Source organism: Sander lucioperca, chromosome 12 (assembly GCF_008315115.2).
Source record: "Sander lucioperca isolate FBNREF2018 chromosome 12, SLUC_FBN_1.2, whole genome shotgun sequence".
Classification (NCBI taxonomy): domain Eukaryota; kingdom Metazoa; phylum Chordata; class Actinopteri; order Perciformes; family Percidae; genus Sander; species Sander lucioperca.
The window spans coordinates 2,057,305-2,079,531 of NC_050184.1; the positions used below are offsets into that span (position 1 = coordinate 2,057,305).

The 22,227-nt window shown below is 42.7% G+C and overlaps 2 long non-coding RNA genes and 1 pseudogene across 3 annotated transcripts; 1 reads left to right on the forward strand and 2 right to left on the reverse strand.

The window, feature by feature from the left end:
* Positions 1-2,329: 2,329 nt before the first annotated feature.
* LOC116050899 lies at positions 2,330-2,969 on the reverse strand. The gene is made up of 2 exons (XR_004105199.2): positions 2,477-2,969; positions 2,330-2,433 (listed from the first exon to the last, which is right to left on the reverse strand). It is a non-coding gene; the product is annotated as an uncharacterized LOC116050899 (long non-coding RNA).
* Positions 2,970-16,180: 13,211 nt separating this feature from the next.
* Positions 16,181-16,933, reverse strand: LOC118496455. 2 transcript variants are annotated; one of them, XR_004899020.1, is made up of 3 exons: positions 16,759-16,933; positions 16,507-16,590; positions 16,181-16,338 (listed from the first exon to the last, which is right to left on the reverse strand). It is a non-coding gene; the product is annotated as an uncharacterized LOC118496455 (long non-coding RNA). The 2 variants fall into 2 exon arrangements; XR_004899021.1 differs by lacking the exon at positions 16,181-16,338 and adding an exon at positions 16,395-16,422.
* A 3,135-nt stretch (positions 16,934-20,068) lies between these two features.
* The window catches only part of LOC116050886, a 101,586-nt pseudogene continuing 99,427 nt past the window's right edge, over positions 20,069-22,227 (forward strand).

Below are 22,227 nucleotides of genomic sequence, written 5' to 3' on the forward strand. Positions count from 1 at the left end.
GTTTTATTCTCCCCAGAACAAGTTTCCTTTTTATTTTTAAAGAACTATAAAAAAAAAAATAAACTCTCTCCCGCAACTACATTGCAACAAACATACAAAAGACATTGCAACTTTTATCGCAATTTTTTACTAAAGCTTCCGTGAAATCAGGAATTTTGGGCTGCAACAATCTAAAAAAAAAAAAAGGCCGCGAAATCCTGGAGGGACTGCTTGGCGCATTGCTGTTATGATGGAAATTGACAACTGCGTCGGTCTTAAACTAGCAAAGACACTTGCGTCTGGCTCTGCGCTGCGCCAGGTGTAAGATAGGGCCCTAGAACGAAGAAACGAGAGATAACATATCTCAAAGCCGTTGTTTCCAAGGAAACATGCCCCCAGGTAATAAGATGTAGGGTGGTTCCGAATTTTGGACATAGGCACTCATTTCCAAGTTAGCCAGTGTGTTATTTATCATTGGAGACCATTTTCAACAAGTTTCATCCAGTCCTTCTAGTTGCAGAGTTCGCTGGTGCTAGGCTAGCGCAAGTCAACGGTTTATGCTAGCCTGCCACTAAAAACAGTCTTACCCACTCCACAGTACACCCAAGGCAAATAAATTATAACGCCAGACTATCAATGTAAATGTCTGTGTTGATAGAATAATGTTATGTAGTATCTGATGGACTTATAGGTTTAATGTCTGTATAAAGCTCAAATGTGCTGAGTCATAATAAGAACGTTCATTATGGCAGTACAGGGAGTAATAATTAACCTCTTAGTGGCGTGATTTCGATGGGATGTTTAAAAGACAGGTCTCGGATTGGATGCTGAGGGGTTAACGAACTATAGGAAGCCCCTGAAGAGGACACTAACCTATGCTATGTCAACTTGAATGTTCCATAGGTTATCTAACATGTTACCTAAGCTATCCCATATAAGCTGTGAAATGTAAAGGTAGAATTAGAATGCATATTGGCGGTGTGTTCTCCAGACCTTCCATGGATTCCTCTTCATACAGCATCACAGCATTACTATTTAAGGCACCACAGTTACAAATAAAACTACCTTGCATCGCATTGCAATAGTTATACTTCGTTCCCTGTAGTTGGCAGTAGGCTACGGCAGTAGCGGACTGATATTACCTAGGCTACCGAGGAAGCTGGTTTTCATGACAATCAAAGTTTATTTACCTGCCGCTGTCACTCATTGCTACAGAAGCAGAGTACATTGCACGAAGGAATCAACAAGATAGTACTATGGCCACGTTTGAAAGCCATGCCGATGTTTTCTAATTACACTCTGCCAGGCTATAACACACATAACGTTACCACTACATGAAAGCACATGGGCTAGTAATTTGCATTAAACTTTCCGACTTTTCTGTCAGCAAGTTAAAGTTAGCGGTTAGCCCAGCCAGGTATCTACCAAGAGTGTAGCTATACCGTTAGCTATAGCCACAATGCATTGAACTGTAACGTTATCTAAAAATTATTATTATTATCTCAAAATGTGATCATTGAGATGCAAGGATAGTTTTATTTCTAACATTATTCTATCAACAGACATTTACATCGATAGTCTGGCGTTAAAATTTATTTGCCTCTGGTGTACTGTGGAGTGGGTAAGACTGTTTTTAGTGGCAGGCTAGCATATACCGTTGACTTAGCACCAGTGAACTCTGCAACTAAAAGGACTGGATGAAAAGTGTCTCCACTGATAAATAACACACTGGCTAACTTGGAAATGTAGTCTGGCTATCACCAGACCAAGCTCAATCTTTTAAGATTGAACATTAGTCTGGGAAGTCTGCTCTGTATTTTCTCTGCACAAGAGGTGTGATCAACGGGCATAGTTGAAATGACTCTGTACGTAATTGGATAGTCCTTCAACCAATCAGACCAATGATCAGGGTGACGTAGCAGCGACAGCGGCATCAACGGGTTGCTGCAATGGAGTGTTGCTCTTCAGTGACTGGCTTTCAATGTAAACAAAAAGCTGCTTGGTCGCTTCTCTATCATCATCGTGTTAGACCCGCCAATAGCGCGCCAGGTGGATAAGCCAGTTTGTGATTGGTTCCCGCAAATTTGTTACAGAAGCAGGATAGATAAACGTACAGGTTTCCAGCCTGAGCTGCAGGGTGAAATCAAATCGCCGGCAGATCGGGCTGAGTTTACCCAGTCTCTTGGAAATGAGTTCCCATGTCCAAAAATCTGAACCACCCCTTTAACAACATTTCACTGTAACCTCTCTGTGTTTCCTGTTTCCTGCAAACTAAAAGTACTGACTATGAATAATCTGGTGCTCCTGTTGTATGGTGATTTATTTTATTAGCCTGTGTTGTGTATTGTTTTTTCTGTATCTCCAGCTACTCTGGCCTGTAAAATTCCAGATGTGAAAAGCTCTGGTTAACCTACATTACACTGTAGGGCCCTGTAGCTAATAAGTAGGCCTAGCCTATAACAAATATAAAATCAGAAAAGATGTATTACATGCACACAACAGTTATGTTAAGACTAGCCTACTTAATCCCATTATATTTGTTTTAAGGATATCACCTGGTTTAATTTGTGCAGCCTTATTGTCGTGATTTGTGAGGAAGTGGATTTTATAGTAGGATACTGCTTAACTAATCAAATAAAAATGATCGATCTCAGCAAGCACTGTGTAGTGTGTTGTAACGTAACGCCACCGAAACGGCGACCCTCTGTAAACGTTGCCAGGTTTTAATACGTTGTGTTAAGCTGTTCTTGTCTTTACTAAAAGCAAAACTAAATCACGAGGGAGCGATTTCACGTTTGGCTAACGTAATAGACGTGCTGTTATTACTGTTGCTGAACCGCCTTTAGCATACATTACATTCATTACAAATTTAACTTTAAGTTAAACGTGTGTTTAAACTTCACCTGGGGAAACTGACTTCACCTTCAGAGGCTCGGGAGGGCAGCTCAGTCGCTCCAGTCTTTGCCGGGATGTAGGGCCACCACGCCGCAGCAGACTCGCTGTTGGAACGCCGCTCTGCATGTTTGATGCAGGGACGTAGCTAAGTATTTGAGGGGCAGGGGGCTAAGATTACAGTTACAATTATTATTTATTATAAATGTATTGTTTGTTTCAATATTTTGAGATGCTAGTGGACATAGTGACGGTTTGTTTTCACATGTACAGTTTTTGGAACACCAAAGTTAGGGGGGCAGCTGGGGGGGAAAGGCTCTACAGTGGGGTGTTAGCTATCTCTGCCTCTGCCACATGGTTCGGCCTCCAGAGGGGTGCTGCCTTCGCCACAGGCCTCCAGAGGAGTCCTGCCTTCGCTGCCGGCCGTGGCTTGGTAGCGTTGCATTTCCCCCGACTCTTCTTCTCCATAAACAACATAAAATCAAGGAGAGGGTTAACTTGTCTTGCTACAAATTTCCCACCGTGGTCAGAAAGAACAGGGGAGACACTTTGTTTCTCTCACTGTGACTCTAGAGTCACTACTCACTCCCGACCAAGCGCGAGACTTTTAGCGTCAATAACAAATGCCAAAGACACCTGACCAAGCGAATGTGTTGTTATATTATATTGCAGCGAACGCTGCGTGGCGTTTTGAAAAGTGTAACCACACTTGGGACGGCTTTATTGGCATTTACGTGACTCGCTACGACTTGCTGCAGAGGCGACTTAGTTTGCTCCATCTGCTCCACAGCTCTGTGTGTGTGTGTGTGTGTGTGTGTGTGTGTGTGTGTGTGTGTGTGTGTGTGTGTGTGTGTGTGTGTGTGTGTGTGTGTGTGTGTATGTCAGAGCTGAGCCCTGCTATCTGTGAAATATGCAGAGAGGATTAAGGAGATCGCGCTTACATATATGAGCTCTCAGGTACCAAGATTTGACACAGATTGATTTTACCTGAATTGGTTCCCGGTGCTACCGGCCTAATCTGGTTGGTACCCTAAAAAGTACAGAGTTTTGGTGCTCAACCCCACCCTAAACCCAACAATAACTGTTGGCTTTGCTGCGATGAGGATGTTTCTCAAATCTTAACCAAGGTCTCATTTACACTTGTCATTTCAAGCATCTCATATCTGGATTAAATCCAGATGTGACACTTTTGTGAAAAAAAAGTATGTGGAACGATGTTAACATACTTTCCACATACATACTTTTTTTTATATGTGTTAACAAATAAAAAAAAGTTTTTATATGCAAAACTTTACAAACATGTTATACATTGTCTGAACAATTCGGCAACATACACAAATATATTCATTCCCATCCAGGGAACATCACAACCTTACATAATTGGAGAAAGGAAAAAAAAATACATATATATATATATATATTATACAATACAAAGGCAATATGGAAAGAAATGAAGGCTGTATAGTTACATTTCCTTGAAAAAATCTCGCAGTAGGCTAGATCAGCTATATAAATAGTTTTCTTATTATTAATAATTTGGATAGACTCAAAAAAGTTCCGAAATTCAATTCTGAAGTGAGTAAAAGCCGGCCAAGATTTAGAACTGTGTCATCTGCTAGTTGAGAAATTTTGATCTCTCTTTCAAAAATCCTTAATCCTTGTATATCATTACAGTGTAAAATATGTATTGAAAGCATTTCAGCAACAATAAGAAATAGAAATGGAGAACAAGGGTAGCCTTGGCGGATTGATCTACTGTATATACTGAGAAGCTTTGGGTAGTATTCGGATATAACATGACACAGCTACTTATGCTTTTGTAAAGCATTTTAACACCGGAGATAAAATTTTCCCCAAAACCAAAAGTATGAAGTGACCTAAATTAGAATTGGTGCTCAACTGTGTCAACTGCTTTATAAAAATCCAACGATAATATCACAGCGTCAGAGTCCACATATTCAGAATAATCTATTAAATCAAGAATAAGCCTAATGTTACAGCTTATATGCCGATAAGCCATAAAGCCAGTTTGAGTTGACTTAAGCCTTTTTTTAAACGTCTGGCAAAAATTTGTGAAAGTATTTTATAATCTACATTTAGCAACGTTATAGGTCTCCAGTTTTCTAACAGAAGATGATCTTTATCTGGTTTGGGAAGCAATGTTATTACACCTTGCTTCATAGTTGTATTCATATCCTCGTTATCAATACAATCTTTTAACATGTTAAAAAATTGAGTTTCAATTATGTTCCAAAAACACCTATAAAATTCAACAGGAAGACTATCCATTCCTGGAGATTTTCCTTTTTTCGTTTTATTTACAGCTTCAAGAATTTCAGGTTTTGAGATGAGGGGTTTATCACAATCTGATTTAAATTCATTCGAAATTTGTGGGATAAACTTTCTAATTTTGCTGATAAATTTCTCGTCCTCTGTTTGGTTATAGTGGGAGCTATATAGATCAGAATAAAAACAAGAGGTATAATTTGCTATATCAGACGGATTGGAATTTAAATATATATATAAAAATAGATAACTTATCTATTTTTAAAGAAGTAATATTATTTCTCTTATAATTAGTTTTTTCCAGTGCAAAGACATAGCTTGTATTCCGCTCACCTTCCTCTAACCATTTTGCTCTAGAGCGTATAAAGGCTCCATTGGTCATATTAATATACAATTGGTCAACCTCTTCCTTCAGACTTGACAGTTTTAAATCTTCGTCTTCAGTAAGAGTTCCTTTATTAAGTAAGGAGTTCAGTTCTGCCATAGTTTTGAGTTCTCTGATAGTGTTACGTTTTTTCATTTCCTTACTATATTTAATAGCCATTTCTCTAATTTTAAATTTAAAAAACTCCCATTTTTGAACATTACTAAGTTCATTGCAGTTGAAAATGTCACATGCAGTAGCTTCCACTGATTTACAAAAGGCTTCATCATTCAATCAATTACAGTTAAATTTCCAGAAACCACAAGGTTTCCTGGTTTGTTCTTGTGGATTAGCAAAAGTGACGACTATCAATTTGTGATCTGAAAAAGGGGCATAGCTATGTAGTGTTTCTGAAAGAATTGTAAAGTAACCATAGATCAATTCGAGATTGTAGAGAACCACTAACATTACTCCATGTATATTCTTTTTGATGAGGATGCAAATAACGCCAGACATCAATAACATTAAGTTGTTCACACAAATGTGATATAGTCACCGCCAATAATTAAATGAGCATCTTTGTATTTCTCCTTCAACTTTTTTAACTCCTCTGCTATTTGGGTAAACATGTTTTTTGCCAAAGCATTGTTATTATGTCCATATATATTATTTAACACCAGAATCACATTATTCATTCTAACAACCAGAATAATCCATCTACCCTCTTTAGAAAGTTGGGATTCTAACACATCTCCTTTAAATGTATTGAACAAAATAGCTACTCCTTCTAAGTGATTAGAAGCATGACTTATGTAAATCTGATCCCCCCAATTGACTTCTCCAGAATTTCCCATCATCATCACATGAGTGAGTCTCTTGTAGAAAAATTAAATCTGCATTAGAGCGTCTATAGAATAGAAAAATAGCCTTCCTTTTAGAGATGTTTCGTATGCTTTTGACATTGAGAGAAATAACTTTAAGGTTAATGAAAGTAGTGTTTGCCATACAACCAGTAAATGATATATAAATAAATAAGAATAAAAAAAGGTAAAAACACAGATTTGATGCCTACAAACAAGGTGAACAGAAGATAAGAGCTAATAGGAACCCTTAACCTTTGGTAGTGATTAGAAATACCCTGAACACTGGGAGTACCAAAAAACAAGATATTGAACTGTTTTAAGGCCTTATTAACATCTGCCTATTTAATTGTCCACTTGTCAAACATTCACTTGCCTGGTTGTCATACCTAGACAACTATACTGGGTGAAGATTTTATGCAACAAATTTCACCCCATCGATGAAGGCGACTGGTCCTTGCCATCTGGTCTTCTTTCCGTCCTTACGAGCTTGCTCGACCAGGGGCCACAGTTTGTTTCTGCATTCTCTCTCGGAGCGTGGGTCCTCGGCGATACGGAGATTCAGACTCTTCATAATTTCAGCATTGCGCGAGTCCTTCCAAATTTTGTACCTGAAGGTACGAATGTTGAACTGGATAATAATCAGACGCGGTGTCTTATCATCTCTGGGGCGTCCAACTCTGTGTACTGTATCGATCAAGAATCCAAGCTTGCTTTTATCATCAGGTGTAATCTGACTCAATATCTTCATAACTTCCTCTTTTACATCTTCGTTCACTTTTTCAGGAAGGTTGATGGGGCGCAAATTCCATCTTCTGCTGTAGCGCTTGCCTTCTTCGGTTTTCTCTTAGTTCTTCAATGCTCTTATCTAGGCTTTTCACCTTGTCTTCCACCTCCTTTGCTTGAAAACCCAGGCCTTTCATCTCTTCGTTTACCAAAGTGATGTCTGCAGAGTTATTATTTATCCGTTGTTCAAAGATGGAGAAGCGTTCCTTTAGCTCAAAAATGGCTTTGAGAATGTCGGCGTTAGAGACCTCGTTCTTGTTGGCACATACCTTCTTTGGGTTTGGACTATTAATTGGAGAGTCTGGAAGAGGCAAACACAAACCTAAAAAGGTGTCTTCTGGGTCCACATCCATTATCAGTCCTCCTTTTATGCCTTTTTTTTGCCTCTCTTTGTCAGGGTTTTGGTATTTGGTTTCCTGTTTTATTTTGTAGTCTGTCTTGTCTGTCTTGTCTTGTCTAATTTACTTCCTGTTTTCTGTTTTCCCGCCTGTTTGATTGTTCTGCCCCGCCCTGATGTGTTCCACCTGTTTGTATCACCTGTCCGTTGTTAGTGTTCATTACCTGGTGTATTTAGTTCCTGTGCTGTTCTTTGTCTGGTGTCGGATCATTGTTTGATGTTGCGTGTTTTGTGTCTGGTGTTGTTTCTGTCAGCACGTCATAGCCTGTTCAGTTTTATCTGCCTGCTCCATTTTTGGACCGCCTTTGGTTTGTTCGGCTTTTTGTGTTTAATAAATCCTCGTGCTCATTACTCCTCGCCTGCTCTCTGCATTTGGGTCCACCAGTCTCTCTCTGCACGTGACAGAATGATCCGACCAACTATGGACCCAGCAGAATTCAAACCAGTTATTCACCCACTGGACTCGGATGGAGAACTGTTGATCGAGTTTTACCGCTCCCTTCATGAAGAGGACCCCGCCTTCGCTAGGCACCTTATGGAGGTGCGTTGGCAGGCCACAGCACGGGAGTTTCGCCTCCCCGTCTCCATGCCTGTGTTTTGTCCTGAGCCTCAGCAGACCTGTGTTTCTGAGCTTGAGCTGACCTGTGTTCCTGAGCCTGAGCTGGCCTGTGTTTCTGAGCCTGAGCTAACCTGTGGACCTGAGCCTGCGCTAACCTGTGTACCTGAGCGTAAGCTGACCTGTGTACCTGAGCCTGAGCTGACCTGTGTACCTGAGCCTGAGCTGACCTGTGTACCTGAGCCTGAGCTGACCGGTGTTTCTGAGCCTGAGCTGACCGGTGTTTCTGAGCCTGAGCTGACCGGTGTTTCTGAGGCTGAACTGACGTGCAACCCTTCTGTTCCCGAGCTGACGTGCAACCCTTCTGTTCCCGGGCTGGCGTGCAGCTCTCCTGACCCTGGGTTGACGTGCAGCTCTCCTGATCCCGGGCGGACGTGCAGCTCTCCTGATCCCAGGCGGACGTGCAGCTCTCCTGACTCCGAGCTGACGGGCAGCTCTCCTGACTCCGGGCTGACGGGCAGCTCTCCTGACTCCGGGCTGACGTGCAGCTCTCCTGACTCCGAGCTGGCGTGCAGCTCTCCTGACTCCGAGCTGGCGTGCAGCTCTCCTGACTCCGAGCTGGCGTGCAGCTCTCCTGACTCCGGGCTGACGGGCAGCTCTCCTGACTCCGAGCTGGCGTGCAGCTCTCCTGACTCCGAGCTGGCGTGCAGCTCTCCTGACTCTGAGCTGGCGTGCAGCTTTCCTGACTCCAGGCTAGCTAGCTACTTCCCTGAACCCCGGCTAACAAGCAACTTCCCTGAGCCACAGCTAGCTAGCAACTCCCCTCATTCCCTGCTAGCTAGCAGCTCTCCTGACTCCAGGCTAGCTAGCAGCTCTCCTGACTCCAGGCTAGCTAGCAGCTCTCCTGACTCCCGTCTAGCTAGCAACTTTCCTGAGCCCCGGCTAGCTAGCAACCTCCCTGAGCCACAGCTAGCTAGCAACTCCCCTGATTCCCTGCGAGCTAGCGTCTCCCCTGAATCCAGGTTAGCTAGTAGCCTTCCTGAGCCCCAGCTAGCTAGTAGCCTTCCTGAGCCCCGGCTAGCAAGCAACCTTCCTGAGCCCCGACTAGCAAGCAACCTTCCTGAGCCCCGGCTAGCTAGCAACCTTCCTGAGCCCCGGCTAGCTAGCAACCTTCCTGAGCTCCCTAGTGTCCCCGAGCTCCCTAGTGTCCCCGAGCTCCCTAGTGTCCCCGAGCTCCCTAGTGTCCCCGAGCTCCCTAGTGTCCCCGAGCTGCCTAGTGTCCCCAAGCTGCCCAGTGTCCCAACACTGCCCAGCTTCCCCGAGCTCCCTAGTGTCCCCGAGCTCCCTAGTGTCCCAACACTGCCCAGCTTCCCCGAGCTTCCTAGTGTTCCCGAGCTTCCTAGTGTTCCCGAGCTTCTTAGTGTCCCCGAGTTTCCTGGAGTCCCCAAGTTTCCTAGCGTCCCCAGGTTGTCATTGATCCTGGACTCCCGGCTGGCTAGCAGCCACCCCGAGCTTCAGCTGGCTAGCAGCATCCCTGAACCCCGGCTGGCTAGCAGCATCCCTGATTCCCGGCTGGCTAGCAGCCTCACAGATCCCTGGCTGGCTAGCAGCTCCCTTGATCCCCAGCTGGTTAGCAGCCCTCTAGAACCTCAGCCTGCTAGCAGCCACTCCAAATCTCCGCCAGACTCCAGTCCAGCTGACCCGCCGCCAGACTCCAGTCCAGCTGACCCGCCGCCAGACTCCAGTCCAGCTGACCCGCCGCCAGACTCCAGTCCAGCTGACCCGCCGCCTGACTCCGGCCCAGCTGCCCCTTCACCTGCGCAGCCTCCCAAGGGGCTCCGCCTCGGCCGACCTGCAAGGCCCCCGGAGGGGCGCTGCCCTCGACGTCCTGCCTGGCCGCCTGAGTGCCCTCGACGTCCAGTACGGCCACCTGAAAGATTCTGCCTTCGTCGCCGGTGGCCAGAAGGTTTCTGCCTCCGCAGGCCGCCAGAGGGATTCTGCCTTCGTCGCCGGTGGCCAGAGGGATTCCGCCTTCGTCGCCGGTGGCCAGAAGGTTTCTGCCTCCGCCGCAGGCCGCCAGAGGGATTCTGCCTTCGTCGCCGATGGCCAGAAAGATTCTGCCTTCGTCGCAGGCCGCCTGAAGGTTTCTGCCTTCGTAGTGACTCTCTGTCCCCTGTTGCCGAGGCCTCTCTGCCCCCTGTTGCCGAGGCCTCTCTGTTTCCTGTGCCCCAGTGACTCTCTGTCCCCTGTTGCCGAGGCCTCTCTGTTTCCTGTGCCCCAGTGACTCTCTGTCCCCTGTTGCCGAGGCCTCTCTGTCCCTGTCCCGGGGCCATCCTGTTCCCTGTCCCTAGTGGCCCCTTCTGTTCCCTGTCCCGAGTGGCCTCTCCATTCCCTAGCCCCGCTTGACTGGTTTGTTAACCTGTTTGGCCCTCCTCCGGTCCCCCTCCGCCCTCCCTGGGTTGTCTTTTTGTTCTGTTTTTGGGACATCTGGGATCTGTCCCTTGGGGGGGGGGTACTGTCAGGGTTTTGGTATTTGGTTTCCTGTTTTATTTTGTAGTCTGTCTTGTCTGTCTTGTCTTGTCTAATTTACTTCCTGTTTTCTGTTTTCCCGCCTGTTTGATTGTTCTGCCCCGCCCTGATGTGTTCCACCTGTTTGTATCACCTGTCCGTTGTTAGTGTTCATTACCTGGTGTATTTAGTTCCTGTGCTGTTCTTTGTCTGGTGTCGGATCATTGTTTGATGTTGCGTGTTTTGTGTCTGGTGTTGTTTCTGTCAGCACGTCATAGCCTGTTCAGTTTTATCTGCCTGCTCCATTTTTGGACCGCCTTTGGTTTGTTTGGCTTTTTGTGTTTAATAAATCCTCGTGCTCATTACTCCTCGCCTGCTCTCTGCATTTGGGTCCACCAGTCTCTCTCTGCACGTGACACTCTTTGCCATTGTGATTCACGAGTCCCGTCTTATTAGCTTGGTATACTAGGTATCTTATCGGTTTTTGCACGTGCCGTCTATAAAGGGTTATTTCTGGCCATTCTTATATTGGTAGCTAACCCTTACTTGTCGGTTCGTCTTTCAAAATCGGATAGTTCAGCAAGTTGCGTAATAACTGGCCATATCATAAAGCATAAGTACTCAGCTGGTGTTGCACAGCTTAGCACGTCAACCACCACGGTCGCCATCTTGCCCGACCTCCCCCTTTCCACATACTGTATATGAGTCCAAGTCACAGATGTGATTGCAGCCAGTCAGTTTCCCAGAGCTACATGCTAATCAGAGTCAGTACTACTCCAGTCCAGAGGGTGGTGGTAATGCACCGGAAGCTGTAACTGCCAAAAAGAGCCACAAGAGAAATAACTTGTGCATTTTAGGTTTAGTGCATTAACAACACTTTAGCTGAACAGCCATTAACGCACACAGATGCATAAACTAATACACATGGAAGACTTGCAAAGATGGACTACGAGTGAGATAAGTGTAATTGTCCAAATCTGTAACCATTGTCCAAAATATAAAAGGGTTTGGGGTCAAACTTTTAAAAATGTTGTCATGTAATGTAATCCGGTGTTTTAAAGACATGTTCAAAATCAGCATCATGTCTCTGGGGCAGTCAGTTGAAAAAATAACTTCAAGTTGTCGTGCTGCATGAGAGTCTTTGGGCTGCCACAAAAAATGGCCGACTGTGTCTGAACACACTTGTGCTGAACTCACTCGTGCAGAATAGATTCAAGATGGACAACAAGGCCACATCAACAATAACTGTAACAATATACAGCACAAATACAAGATTAATACATAAAGGATTCACGAAGGGAACACATTACACATTATTTACTAGTTGTCAGGGAGCTCAGAGGACTCAAAAGCATGACTCAGTGGCAAAGGTGAAGAGGTAATGAAGTTTATTGTACAAAGTACAATCTAAGGCATAGGTATCAAAAACAGGAGGCAAAAGACGGGTTGTAAAACGGGCTACAAGTCTAGAAAACACTGGGATGTGGTACCCGGTAGTACCGGCCTAATCTGGTTGGTACCCTAAAAAGTACAGAGTTTCGGTACCCAACCCCACCCTAAACCCAACGAGGATTGAAGGCGTTTCAGAGGTACTGCAGTAACTCTGGGAGGGTTTTATCTCCTGGTATTGGCTGGACAAACCCTGTGAGGAATTACAAATTGTGAAATCTTAAGTCTCTCTTTGTTTTTGTAATGTCATGTGTAAGGCTTAAATAATATAATAAAATGTAAATGTATTATATTAAAACTTTTTCAGAGCTCTGAAAATGTAATAAAGTAGGCTATTTGTCTTTCTTCCAAAGTGTATTTTAATCATTAATCTTCTTTGTTGTAATTTCTCAGGAAGTCTTGAACACTGTCGGACTTTTATTTTGAAGCTCAGCAACTGGAACACTTCCGGACCTTTATTTTGAAGCTCAGCAACTGATCTGCACCAGAAGCTATAGTAGTCACTGCGGCTGACTTCACACTTTGAACAAGATGGTGTCTAGCAGAAAGGTGTGTTAGCAGACTCTTTTTGTTGTGTTGAGAAACAGGTAAAATGTGTAAAGTCCAGATGCTGAGAGCGTTGGTGGAGCAGCGACTAACTGCGGCTGCTGAAGAGATATTTGGGCTGTTTGAAAGAACGATAGCAGAGTACGAGGAGGAACTTTGTCGTTCAAAAGAGGAGAACGAGCGACAACGGGAGCTACTGGCCGCTGTTTACAACCCTCAGCTTCGGTTCCACAGAGCAGGTTTGTTCATTAAACCTTCAGTTGATCTTTCTCTCCTTCCTGTCATCTGTTCTCTCAGCAACCATATGACGATAGGACGTATGTAAATAAGCATTTGTTCATGAGCTCTATTTAAATCTAAGCTCTTTAAGGCCGTTGCCAAAACCACCAGACTCCATGTAAATCATCAGTACTTTTCTCACTGTAAAACACACTGCATTCAAAGTGGACAGAAACCCTATAAAACATCAAAAGCCGTCTTGGTTTGTCTTTCCAACAACCACCACTCTGGTTTAGTTGAAATAAACTCTTAATTCACACATTTAGCCTACATGTGGAAATATGCTGACTCTATACACACTACAAAGTACTGATTATTTACATGGAGTTTGGTGATGGTGATTTCGGGGCTGTTTTCGAGATAAACAAAGGTTCTTATTTAATAGGTATTCCCTTAGGACTGTATAGGTGTGATGTCCGTCTTGGAACACAACCGCACAGTATTGTAACCACTGAGGTTTAGAGAGTGTGTGTGTATGTGTGTAACTACACCGTCGCCAATGTACATCGTAGTTAATAAGTACACCGCCACACCTAAGCGTCGTAGCCAGATCGACTGAATTCAAGTCAATCAATATACAGTAAGCCTATGTTATAGCCTATAGGTTTAAATGTATTTCAATTTATTCAATACACGTATGTTCCAGGCCTCTTATACAAGTTGCTCTAAAAGTACTGACAGTATTATAAATATTACGATAAATTAAATTGTAGTACCTCATCAGCTTATGTGACCTGCACTGTTGGAAGAATGCATTGTAACTTAACATTGATTGAACATTGGCGCCATCTACTGGATCATTTACACTAATTGCCTTACTGTGTATTAAGCTTCATAGATCTGTTTACATGTAACTTTATGTGCGTATGTGTATGCATGTATACACTTTATTATATACAACTTATATCTGTATACTGTAATAGTCAAACATTCATGTTTAATGTTACCTTGTTCATCTTTGTTTTTAGCTGTAACGTTATGTCTGTTTCTGTGTTGAAAGCAACACAAAGCCAGACTCAAACTCTCTTGTGTTTACACTTACTTGGCCAATAAAGCAGTTTCTGATAAAAACATATGAAATATATTGTAAGTTCTTTATTTATTAAGTATCTTTGCAGATACCCCCAATTAAAAAAAATCCGATTTGAGTCAAAGGCACCACGATCTCACTGTGTGGGCTGCTCTGTTCTTTATCTAGTTGGCAATAACCCCAGCAAAGCTATGAAGACCAGCCAAATCACTGACTTATTTATTCTGTAATGGGTAAATGTCACTCAAGCACCTTCACATTTGTTTTAACGTTAGGAGAATACCCTTAATAGTTGATTTGTTTGTATTTTTTGAGTGAATTGAGGTTCATTTTGGGTAACAAGTGGATGCAACTGTCACTAAGGCTAGCAAGCTCCCCAGCTATATAAGCTGTTTATGATTTTGATCATATATCTTGTGAATATACCTACGTTAAGGTCCTAAGGTGTAAGTATTAGAAATATATAATATTAGCCACACATTATGAGTAACACAAAAGTACCAGAAAGTAAGCAAAAGAACACTAACAAAATGTGAATCTTAACGATGAGAATATATGTACTGTACTCTAGTTATCAATATTAGGGGAAAAGTCACACTGACGACGTACATAGTTCAGACGTCTTTAGATAGTGAAGGCGTGTGTTTCACACGTTTGTAAGGCGACGTACTTAGTTTAGACGTCTAATGCAATTAGACAAAATGCACTATCTTGTAAACAGATCTATGAAGCGTAATAAACAGTAAGGCAATTAGTGTAAATGATCCAGGAGATGGCGCCAATGTTCAACCCTCTAGAGTTACAATGCATTCTTCCAACAGTGCAGGTCACATAAACTGATGATGTACTACAATTTAATTTATTGTATTATTTTTATACTGTCAGTACTTTTAGAGCAACTTGTATAATGGAAAAGGGCCTGGAACATGTATTGAATGAATTAAAATACATTTAAACCTATAGGCTATAAAATAGGCTTACTGTATATTGATTGACTTGAATTCACTCAATACATTTTGAGAGGGGGGTGGGGGGGCACGTCTGGCGACGACGCTTAGGTGTGGCGGCGTACTTATCAACTACGATGTACACTGGCGACGGTGTAGTCAATCCACACGTAGAGTCACACGACAGTCTCATTGTTAGGTTATCCATGGCACTATCCACTCGCCATAGTAGGCTTAAATTTGTATGGGAATTCTAACATTCACCGTCGGAAAATGTTTCTAACATGCACTCGTCACCTAGTCGCCGCTGGTCTCTCGTCTGCAATCCCTATTAAATCAATTCAAAAATCCACGCAGTTTGGCGGAGACGGGGAGGGTAGCCTGGTCCTTCTCCTTCTCCTGGTTATCCTTTGAATGACACTATGCACTCGCCATAGCTTGTGTGTCTGTGTGTGCGTGCGTGTGTGTGTCTGTGTGTGCGTGTGTGTGTCTGTGTGTCTCAGGGCAAAGTGCTTTAGAGAGCAGTTAAAAATGAATAATAATAAAAAAAAAAAAAACAGATAAAATACGAGAATAAAATTCACAGTGCAGTGAATTTAGTTTTAAACTAAATAACATGCATTTCTTATTCAAGTGCTTTAAACAAACATTTCACAACAGTCTATAACAAGAACAAATACAAGATACAAAAACATAATGACAATTCAAGTCATCTTAACCGGTACTTAGACATAGTCATATTTTAAAATCTCCAGTTAGCTTGTAGCACTGACTTCATGTAGGGCCCTATGGAGGCTTATAGCTTTTTTAGAGTCTCATTTTCACACTGGCCACCAAGCTAAACAATTTTCTGGGTGAAACCCTGTAATCTCTAAGCTTTAGCTGACATTAACTTCTGTCTGTGTTTCAGCTTTGCCTCCAGACGACAAAAGCCAGATTGTTATTAAAGACGAGCAGCAGGAGTGTAGCTCCAGTGTGGACCAGCAGGAGCCAGAGCCCCCCCCACACATTAAAGAGGAACAGGAGGAACTGTGGAGCAGTCAGGAGGGAGAGCAGCTTCAAGGGCCGGAGGAGGCTGATATCACCAAGTTCCCATTCACTCCTGTCTCTGTGAAGAGTGAAGATGATGAAGAGGAAGCTCAGTCCTCACAGCTTCATCAAAGACAAACTCAACACATGGAAACAGAAGCTGATGGAGAGGACTGTGGAGGACCAGAACCAGACAGGAACTCACATCCACTTTTACAACCAGAGACTGAAGACCAGACTGGAGACTCTTCTGAACCTGAGACTGGTGACAGTGCTGATTGGAAGGAGACCAGAGAACCTCAGTCAGCTTTAAACTCTCTGAAATATGATTCACGACGTAAGAAAACATTCAGCTGCTCAGAGTGTGGGAAAAGATGTGGCTTCAAATCACATCTGAAGAGACACATGATAACTCACACAGGAGAAAAACCTTTCAGCTGCTCTGAGTGTCAGAGGAAATTTGGCCGCAAGTCAGATCTGGTAGATCACATGATAACTCACACAGGAGAAAAATCTTTCAGCTGCAGTGTTTGTAATAAGTCTTTTACACAGAGAGGAAGTTTACAGAAACACATGAGAATCCACACAGGAGAAAAACCTTTCAGCTGCTCTGAGTGTGGTAGAGCTTTCACTGAACGTGGAACCCTGAAGACCCACATGATGACTCATTCTGGAGAAAAACCTTTCAGCTGCTCAGTCTGTAAGAAATATTTTACACAGAATGGAAATTTACAAAAACACATGAGAATCCACACAGGAGAGAAGCCTTTTAGCTGCTCTGAGTGTGGTAAAGCTTTCACTGATAGTGGAACCCTGAAGAGACACATGATATCTCACACAGGAGAAAAACCTTTCAGCTGCTCAGTCTGTAAGAAATCTTTTATACAGAGTGGAGATTTACGGTCACACATGGTAGTCCACACAGGAGAGAAAAGATTCAGCTGCAGTGTTTGTAATAAAAGATTTGCCTGGCGTTCTCATGTCAAAACACATAAATGTGTTGGTCAGATGGAAACAGAAGCTGATGGAGAGGACTGTTGATGACCAGAACCAGCCAGGAACTCACATCCACTTTTACAACCAGAGACTGAAGACCAGAGTGGAGTCTCTTCTGAACCTGAGACTGATGACAGTGCTGATTGGAAGGAGACCAGAGAACCTCAGTCAGCTTTAAACTCTCTGAAACATTATTCAACATGTAAGACAACATTCAGCTGCTCTGAGTGTGGAAAAAGATTTGGTCGCAGGACACATCTGAAGAGTCACATGCTGACTCACACAGGAGACAAACCTTTCAGCTGCTCTGAGTGTGGTGACACTGAAAATGGACACTTGAAGACACACATGAGAACTCGCACTGTAGTGTTTGTGACAAAAGATTCAGCTGGTGCACCAGACTCAAAACCCATCAGTGTATAGATCATCAGTCCTCACAGCTTCATCAAAGACAGACTCAACACATGGAAACAGAAGCTGATGGAGAGGACTGTGGAGGACCAGAACCAGCCAGGAACTCACATCCACATTCACTTTTACAACCAGAGACTGAAGACCAGACTGGAGACTCTTCTGATCCGGAGACTGATGACAGTGCTGATTGGAAGGAGTTTCAGTCAGCAGTTGAACTGAACAGAGAAAACAACATCTTATACGGGCAACATTATTTTTGGGTCTATTTATTGATAGGATTAAATCAGCATTGATAAAGTTAATCATGAGCTTACTTAACTAAGTTTGTGTGGCTTTCAAGGTTCTTATTCAATTATTCAATGGTTAAGTGAGTACTTAAGTAATCGTAAACACAATCAAAAGTTCTCTTTTCACAAAGCAAACATTTTGTGTGGGGTCCCACTGGGGTCAATCATAGGCCCTCTTATTTATATAAACAACCTAGTTTGCTTTTCTTTTTGCATAGGTTATGATAAGTGAGCAGCTCAGTAGTGTGTGTGAGAGCATTTTACTTGTGCGTGTGTAAGGTAATTGGGAGTAATGTCCCTGATGGGTTTGGATCTCTCACGTTCTAAAACCAGCCTCTGTAGACTCGACCAGCTGTCTTCTCTATTGGCTGTTGAAAGAGGAGACGTCTCTTACATTCTAAAACCAGCCTCTGGAGACTCGACCAGCTCAGTCGCAGCGACACTGGGCTTAATGTTATTGCACTCTGAGTTATTGTTTTTTCACAGCTGTTATTGCACGTGCGGGGTGCCAATGATGTTCTTAATCAATTCGATTTCAAGTCACAAGGTCCAGATTCGATTACAATCAGGTTAGGTATATTTAAGTTCCAATACCAGTTTAGCTTGTGTGTGTGTGTGTATATATATATATAAAAAAAAAAATTCAGATAACTTCTGCTATAAAGTATACAAGCAAAAAGCAACCCTCATATGTTTTATATTGCACCAGGTCCATGTTTACATTAAGAACTGAGACCCCAAAAGTTTGTTTTAAAGCACTTTTTACTTCTACGTCCATGGTGAAAATTCAAATATTAAAAGATCAATTTTTCTGGATTTTATTGATTAATATCAGCCAGGAGTGTGATTCTTCCGGATAAATCCGGAAATCCGGCTTTTCCGACCTGAAAATGAGGGAGGCATGGGTCAGGTATTGGTAAACATAATGACCGCTCACCGCTGTCAAGGTTTTTTGTGCCTCTGATTCATGTCTTCATGTCACTCTGCCTCTCAGTAGTCCATTCATTTGTCACGATTGAACTTCATTCAAAGCAGAGCTCCACCAAAGCGCCTGCAATCGTTGCGGAAGGTTATCTGATGTGTTCTAAGAATTTTGAACATGTGGGACGAACTATTTCTTTCTTAGCTGAAGCCGACAACGGTACAATACTTTTATTTTTATTTTATGTTGGCAATGCAAGCTGGAGCGACGTAGCAGATGATGTTGAGAAGTTGCAGTGAGGAATATTTTAGGAGCACCATTTTCGGCAGTGCAGAGAGGTAGTGGCCAACACTAACTTTAGCTGGAAGTGTTAGCTATTTGCTTGAGCTGGGAAACATGGCTAAAAGAGCTCTACAGCGAACAGATGTGCTGGGCGAGCCATCAGTCGGTGGAAGCTAACAAAAGCTAGCCGGCGTAAGCAAACAGCTGACCGGGTGTCTCAAAGCTACCAAGTGATCAACGGAGATAGGGAGTACATGTACTTGAAAGAGTCCGGCAGTCATGGCAGACAAAGGTCCAGTCGGGAGTTTGGATGGAGAGTCCACTGAAGTCCACTGTGGTCTTAAGGGATAATCCTCGCTAGATCACTAGCTAGCTGTAACAGTTAGTTGGGAGGTTGACAGCTAACGTTAGCCAGCTGAAGATAACAGTCGATCGACGGTGAGTAACATACGTTACACAGGCTGGCAGCAGCACAGAGTCCAGAATTTATAAGTCAAAGCAGGGGATGGTACTTAATTTACTAGAAAACAAAAAAATAAGGACCAAACCTGGAAAGAAAACCTCTGTTTTGTTTGTGTATTCACGGAAGTCACTAATCACTACCACTAATATATTTAATTTAATGTTATGTATGTTGTATTTCAAATGATGTACTATTTCAGAGATTCTCATTTTTACTATGATTTGTTTTCTACACATTTAATAATATTGAGCGAGCCTGAGTTTTGAACTGCCATCGACTACTTCTTTGTGTTTTTGTGCACATGACGCAAATCAGATGAATAATAATAACTTGAGAGAGAAGATGTGTGTTTTGTATGTTTGTGAGATAGATAGATTATACATTGCACTTAGACTAAGTTTTAGAAACATTATTTTCTTTTTTGCTTTTGGTTCTTTGGTCAGTAAACTTTTTTTTTTTAAATGGTCTGATTTTATATGATAATAATCGGTCTAATATAAACATAAACATTAACTTCACCTTTAGACAAACAACAAAAACAGTTTACTTACACTCCAAGATTAAACCTTCTGTCTTCTGTTTGACACTTTAAAAGAAAAAGGAAAAACAAACTACCATCATCTTTAATTTGGTTCTTTGTTTTCTCAGAGCTCTGAAAATGCATTTAAATATTTGTCTTCATCTTCCTGTGTATTCTTTTTTCAAATTAGCCTAAAACACTTCCGGACTTTTATTTTGAAGCTCAGCAACTAATCTGTCCCGGAAGCTGTAGTCTTTGCTGCGGCTAACTTCACACTTTGAACAAGATGGCGTCTAGCAGAAAGGTGTGTCAGCAGGGTATCTTTGTTGTGTTGAAAGAGTGAAAATGTGTGAAGTCCAGATGCTGAGAGCTGGACGCTGTTTTCAACCTTCACCTTCGGTTACACAGAGCAGGTTTGTTCATTAAACCTTCAGTTGATCTTTCTCTCCTTCCTGTCATCTGTTCTCTCAGCAACGATATGACGATAGGACGTATGTAAATCATCATAAACTCTATTTGAATCTAAGCGCTTTAAAAGGCCGTCGCCAAAACCACCAGACTCCATGTAAATAATCAGTACTTTTATCATCGTAAAACACACTGCATTTCTGCAGTGGACAGAAACTAAATAAAACTATCAAAAGCCGTCTTGGTTTGTCTTACCACCAAAAATCACCACTCTGGTTTCGTTGAAATAAACCCTTAATTCGCCCATTTACATGTGGAAATATGCTGGCTCTATACACGCTAAAAGTACTGATTATTTACATGGAGTCTGGTGGGTTTGGTGGTGGTAATGTGTGTGTGTGTTTGTGTGTACCTGTGTATGTGCGTGTGTGTCTATGACGACCAAAAACGCTTGTCTTTTACTGTGAACATTTACTGTTCAATATGTTGCAGTTTTACAAACAAGAAAGTGAACAACATAAGCTTGACGGACATGTTTTGCATCTAACGTGTCACGTTCATCTCAGTAAAGGCTGTTTTATGCTTCTGCGTCAACTCCACGCCCTCGCTCCTACGGCGTCGTGACCCTTTCGGAGTTCTGCGTCTGGTTGCTTTGCATCGTGGTGCATTTCACCGCCATAACGCTAGGGGATGTGTGGCTTTTGCGAGGTGTCTGCCAGCCAGTTTATGTCATGTTAGCAAGCAAACTTTAGCACAACTGCCCACAAAGTACTGCTTGCTGGTGAAGTGCTAATTTCAAAACGTTACTGACATATAGACACTTTACAAATGGAGTTTATTTACAAAGCTTATGTCAGTAAACTAGCATGTTGCTACTCCCCACAGTATGCTGCTTGAAACACTGACTATCAACACACAGGACGAGTTGACCAATCACAGTCCTTGCGGTCTACGTTGCCTCAACACGAAGTTATACATTTTTGGAGGTGCACGTCGAGCTACGGCGGAGGGCTCGTAGGGGGGTTCGTAGCGACACAGAGGGGTCTGAGGGGGTACGCCGTCGATTCAACGCAGAAGCATAAATCAGCCTTAAGCTAGCAAGAGTACACAACAACTTCCATCTAGGCTACTTCGAAATAAAAGCACTTCCTGTGACGGTTCGCAGTAAAACTAAATTACTGTTAAACAAATAAGGTTGTGTACCTTCTCACATATCAGCTGTAGATCAAGTACTGTAAATAATGTAAATAGTGAGTTTTAATGACAGTATAATTTACCATTTCCTTTAGACTGTTTTAAACTAAACAACATGAAATTCTTATTCAAGTGCTTTAAACAAACATTTCACAACAGTCTATAACAAACAAACAAAAAATACAAGATGCAAAACCATAATGACAATTCAAGTCTTTTAACCGGTACTTAGACGTAGTCATATTTTAAAATCTCCAGTTAGCTTGTAGCACTGACTTCATGTAGGGCCCTATGGAGTCTTATAGCTTTTTTAGAGTCTCATTTTCACACTGGCCACCGAGCTAAACAACTTTTCTGGGGGAAACCCTGCAATCTCTCTCTCAGGAGGAACTGTAGAGCAGTCAGGAGGGAGAGCAGCTTCAAGGGCTGGAGGAGGCTGATATCACCAAGTTCCCATTCACTCCTGTCCCTGTGAAGAGTGGAGATGACGAAGATGAAGGTAGGGACAATGTTAACAGGGTTTTTAGGGGAAATAAATGGGGAAACAATCTGCAGAAGTGAAGAGCATAAAAGTTCAAGAGAACCTGGTTTATTTTATTTTAGGAATAGGGTTCCTGTCACACTAGTATTGCATGTCCAGACCTGACACACCAACCCGATTATCGGCCGTCGGACAGTCTGGCAAGGTCAGTGACTAGAATCTTTTTGGTGTGTTTTGTGCCGTCGTCAGTTGGAGGATGTCGGCCTCCATTTGGGCCGATTTGACATGTTGAATTGGAAGGCAGTCGGACTCAATAACCAATCTGATTGGTGGAGTGCTAACCCAGAAATGA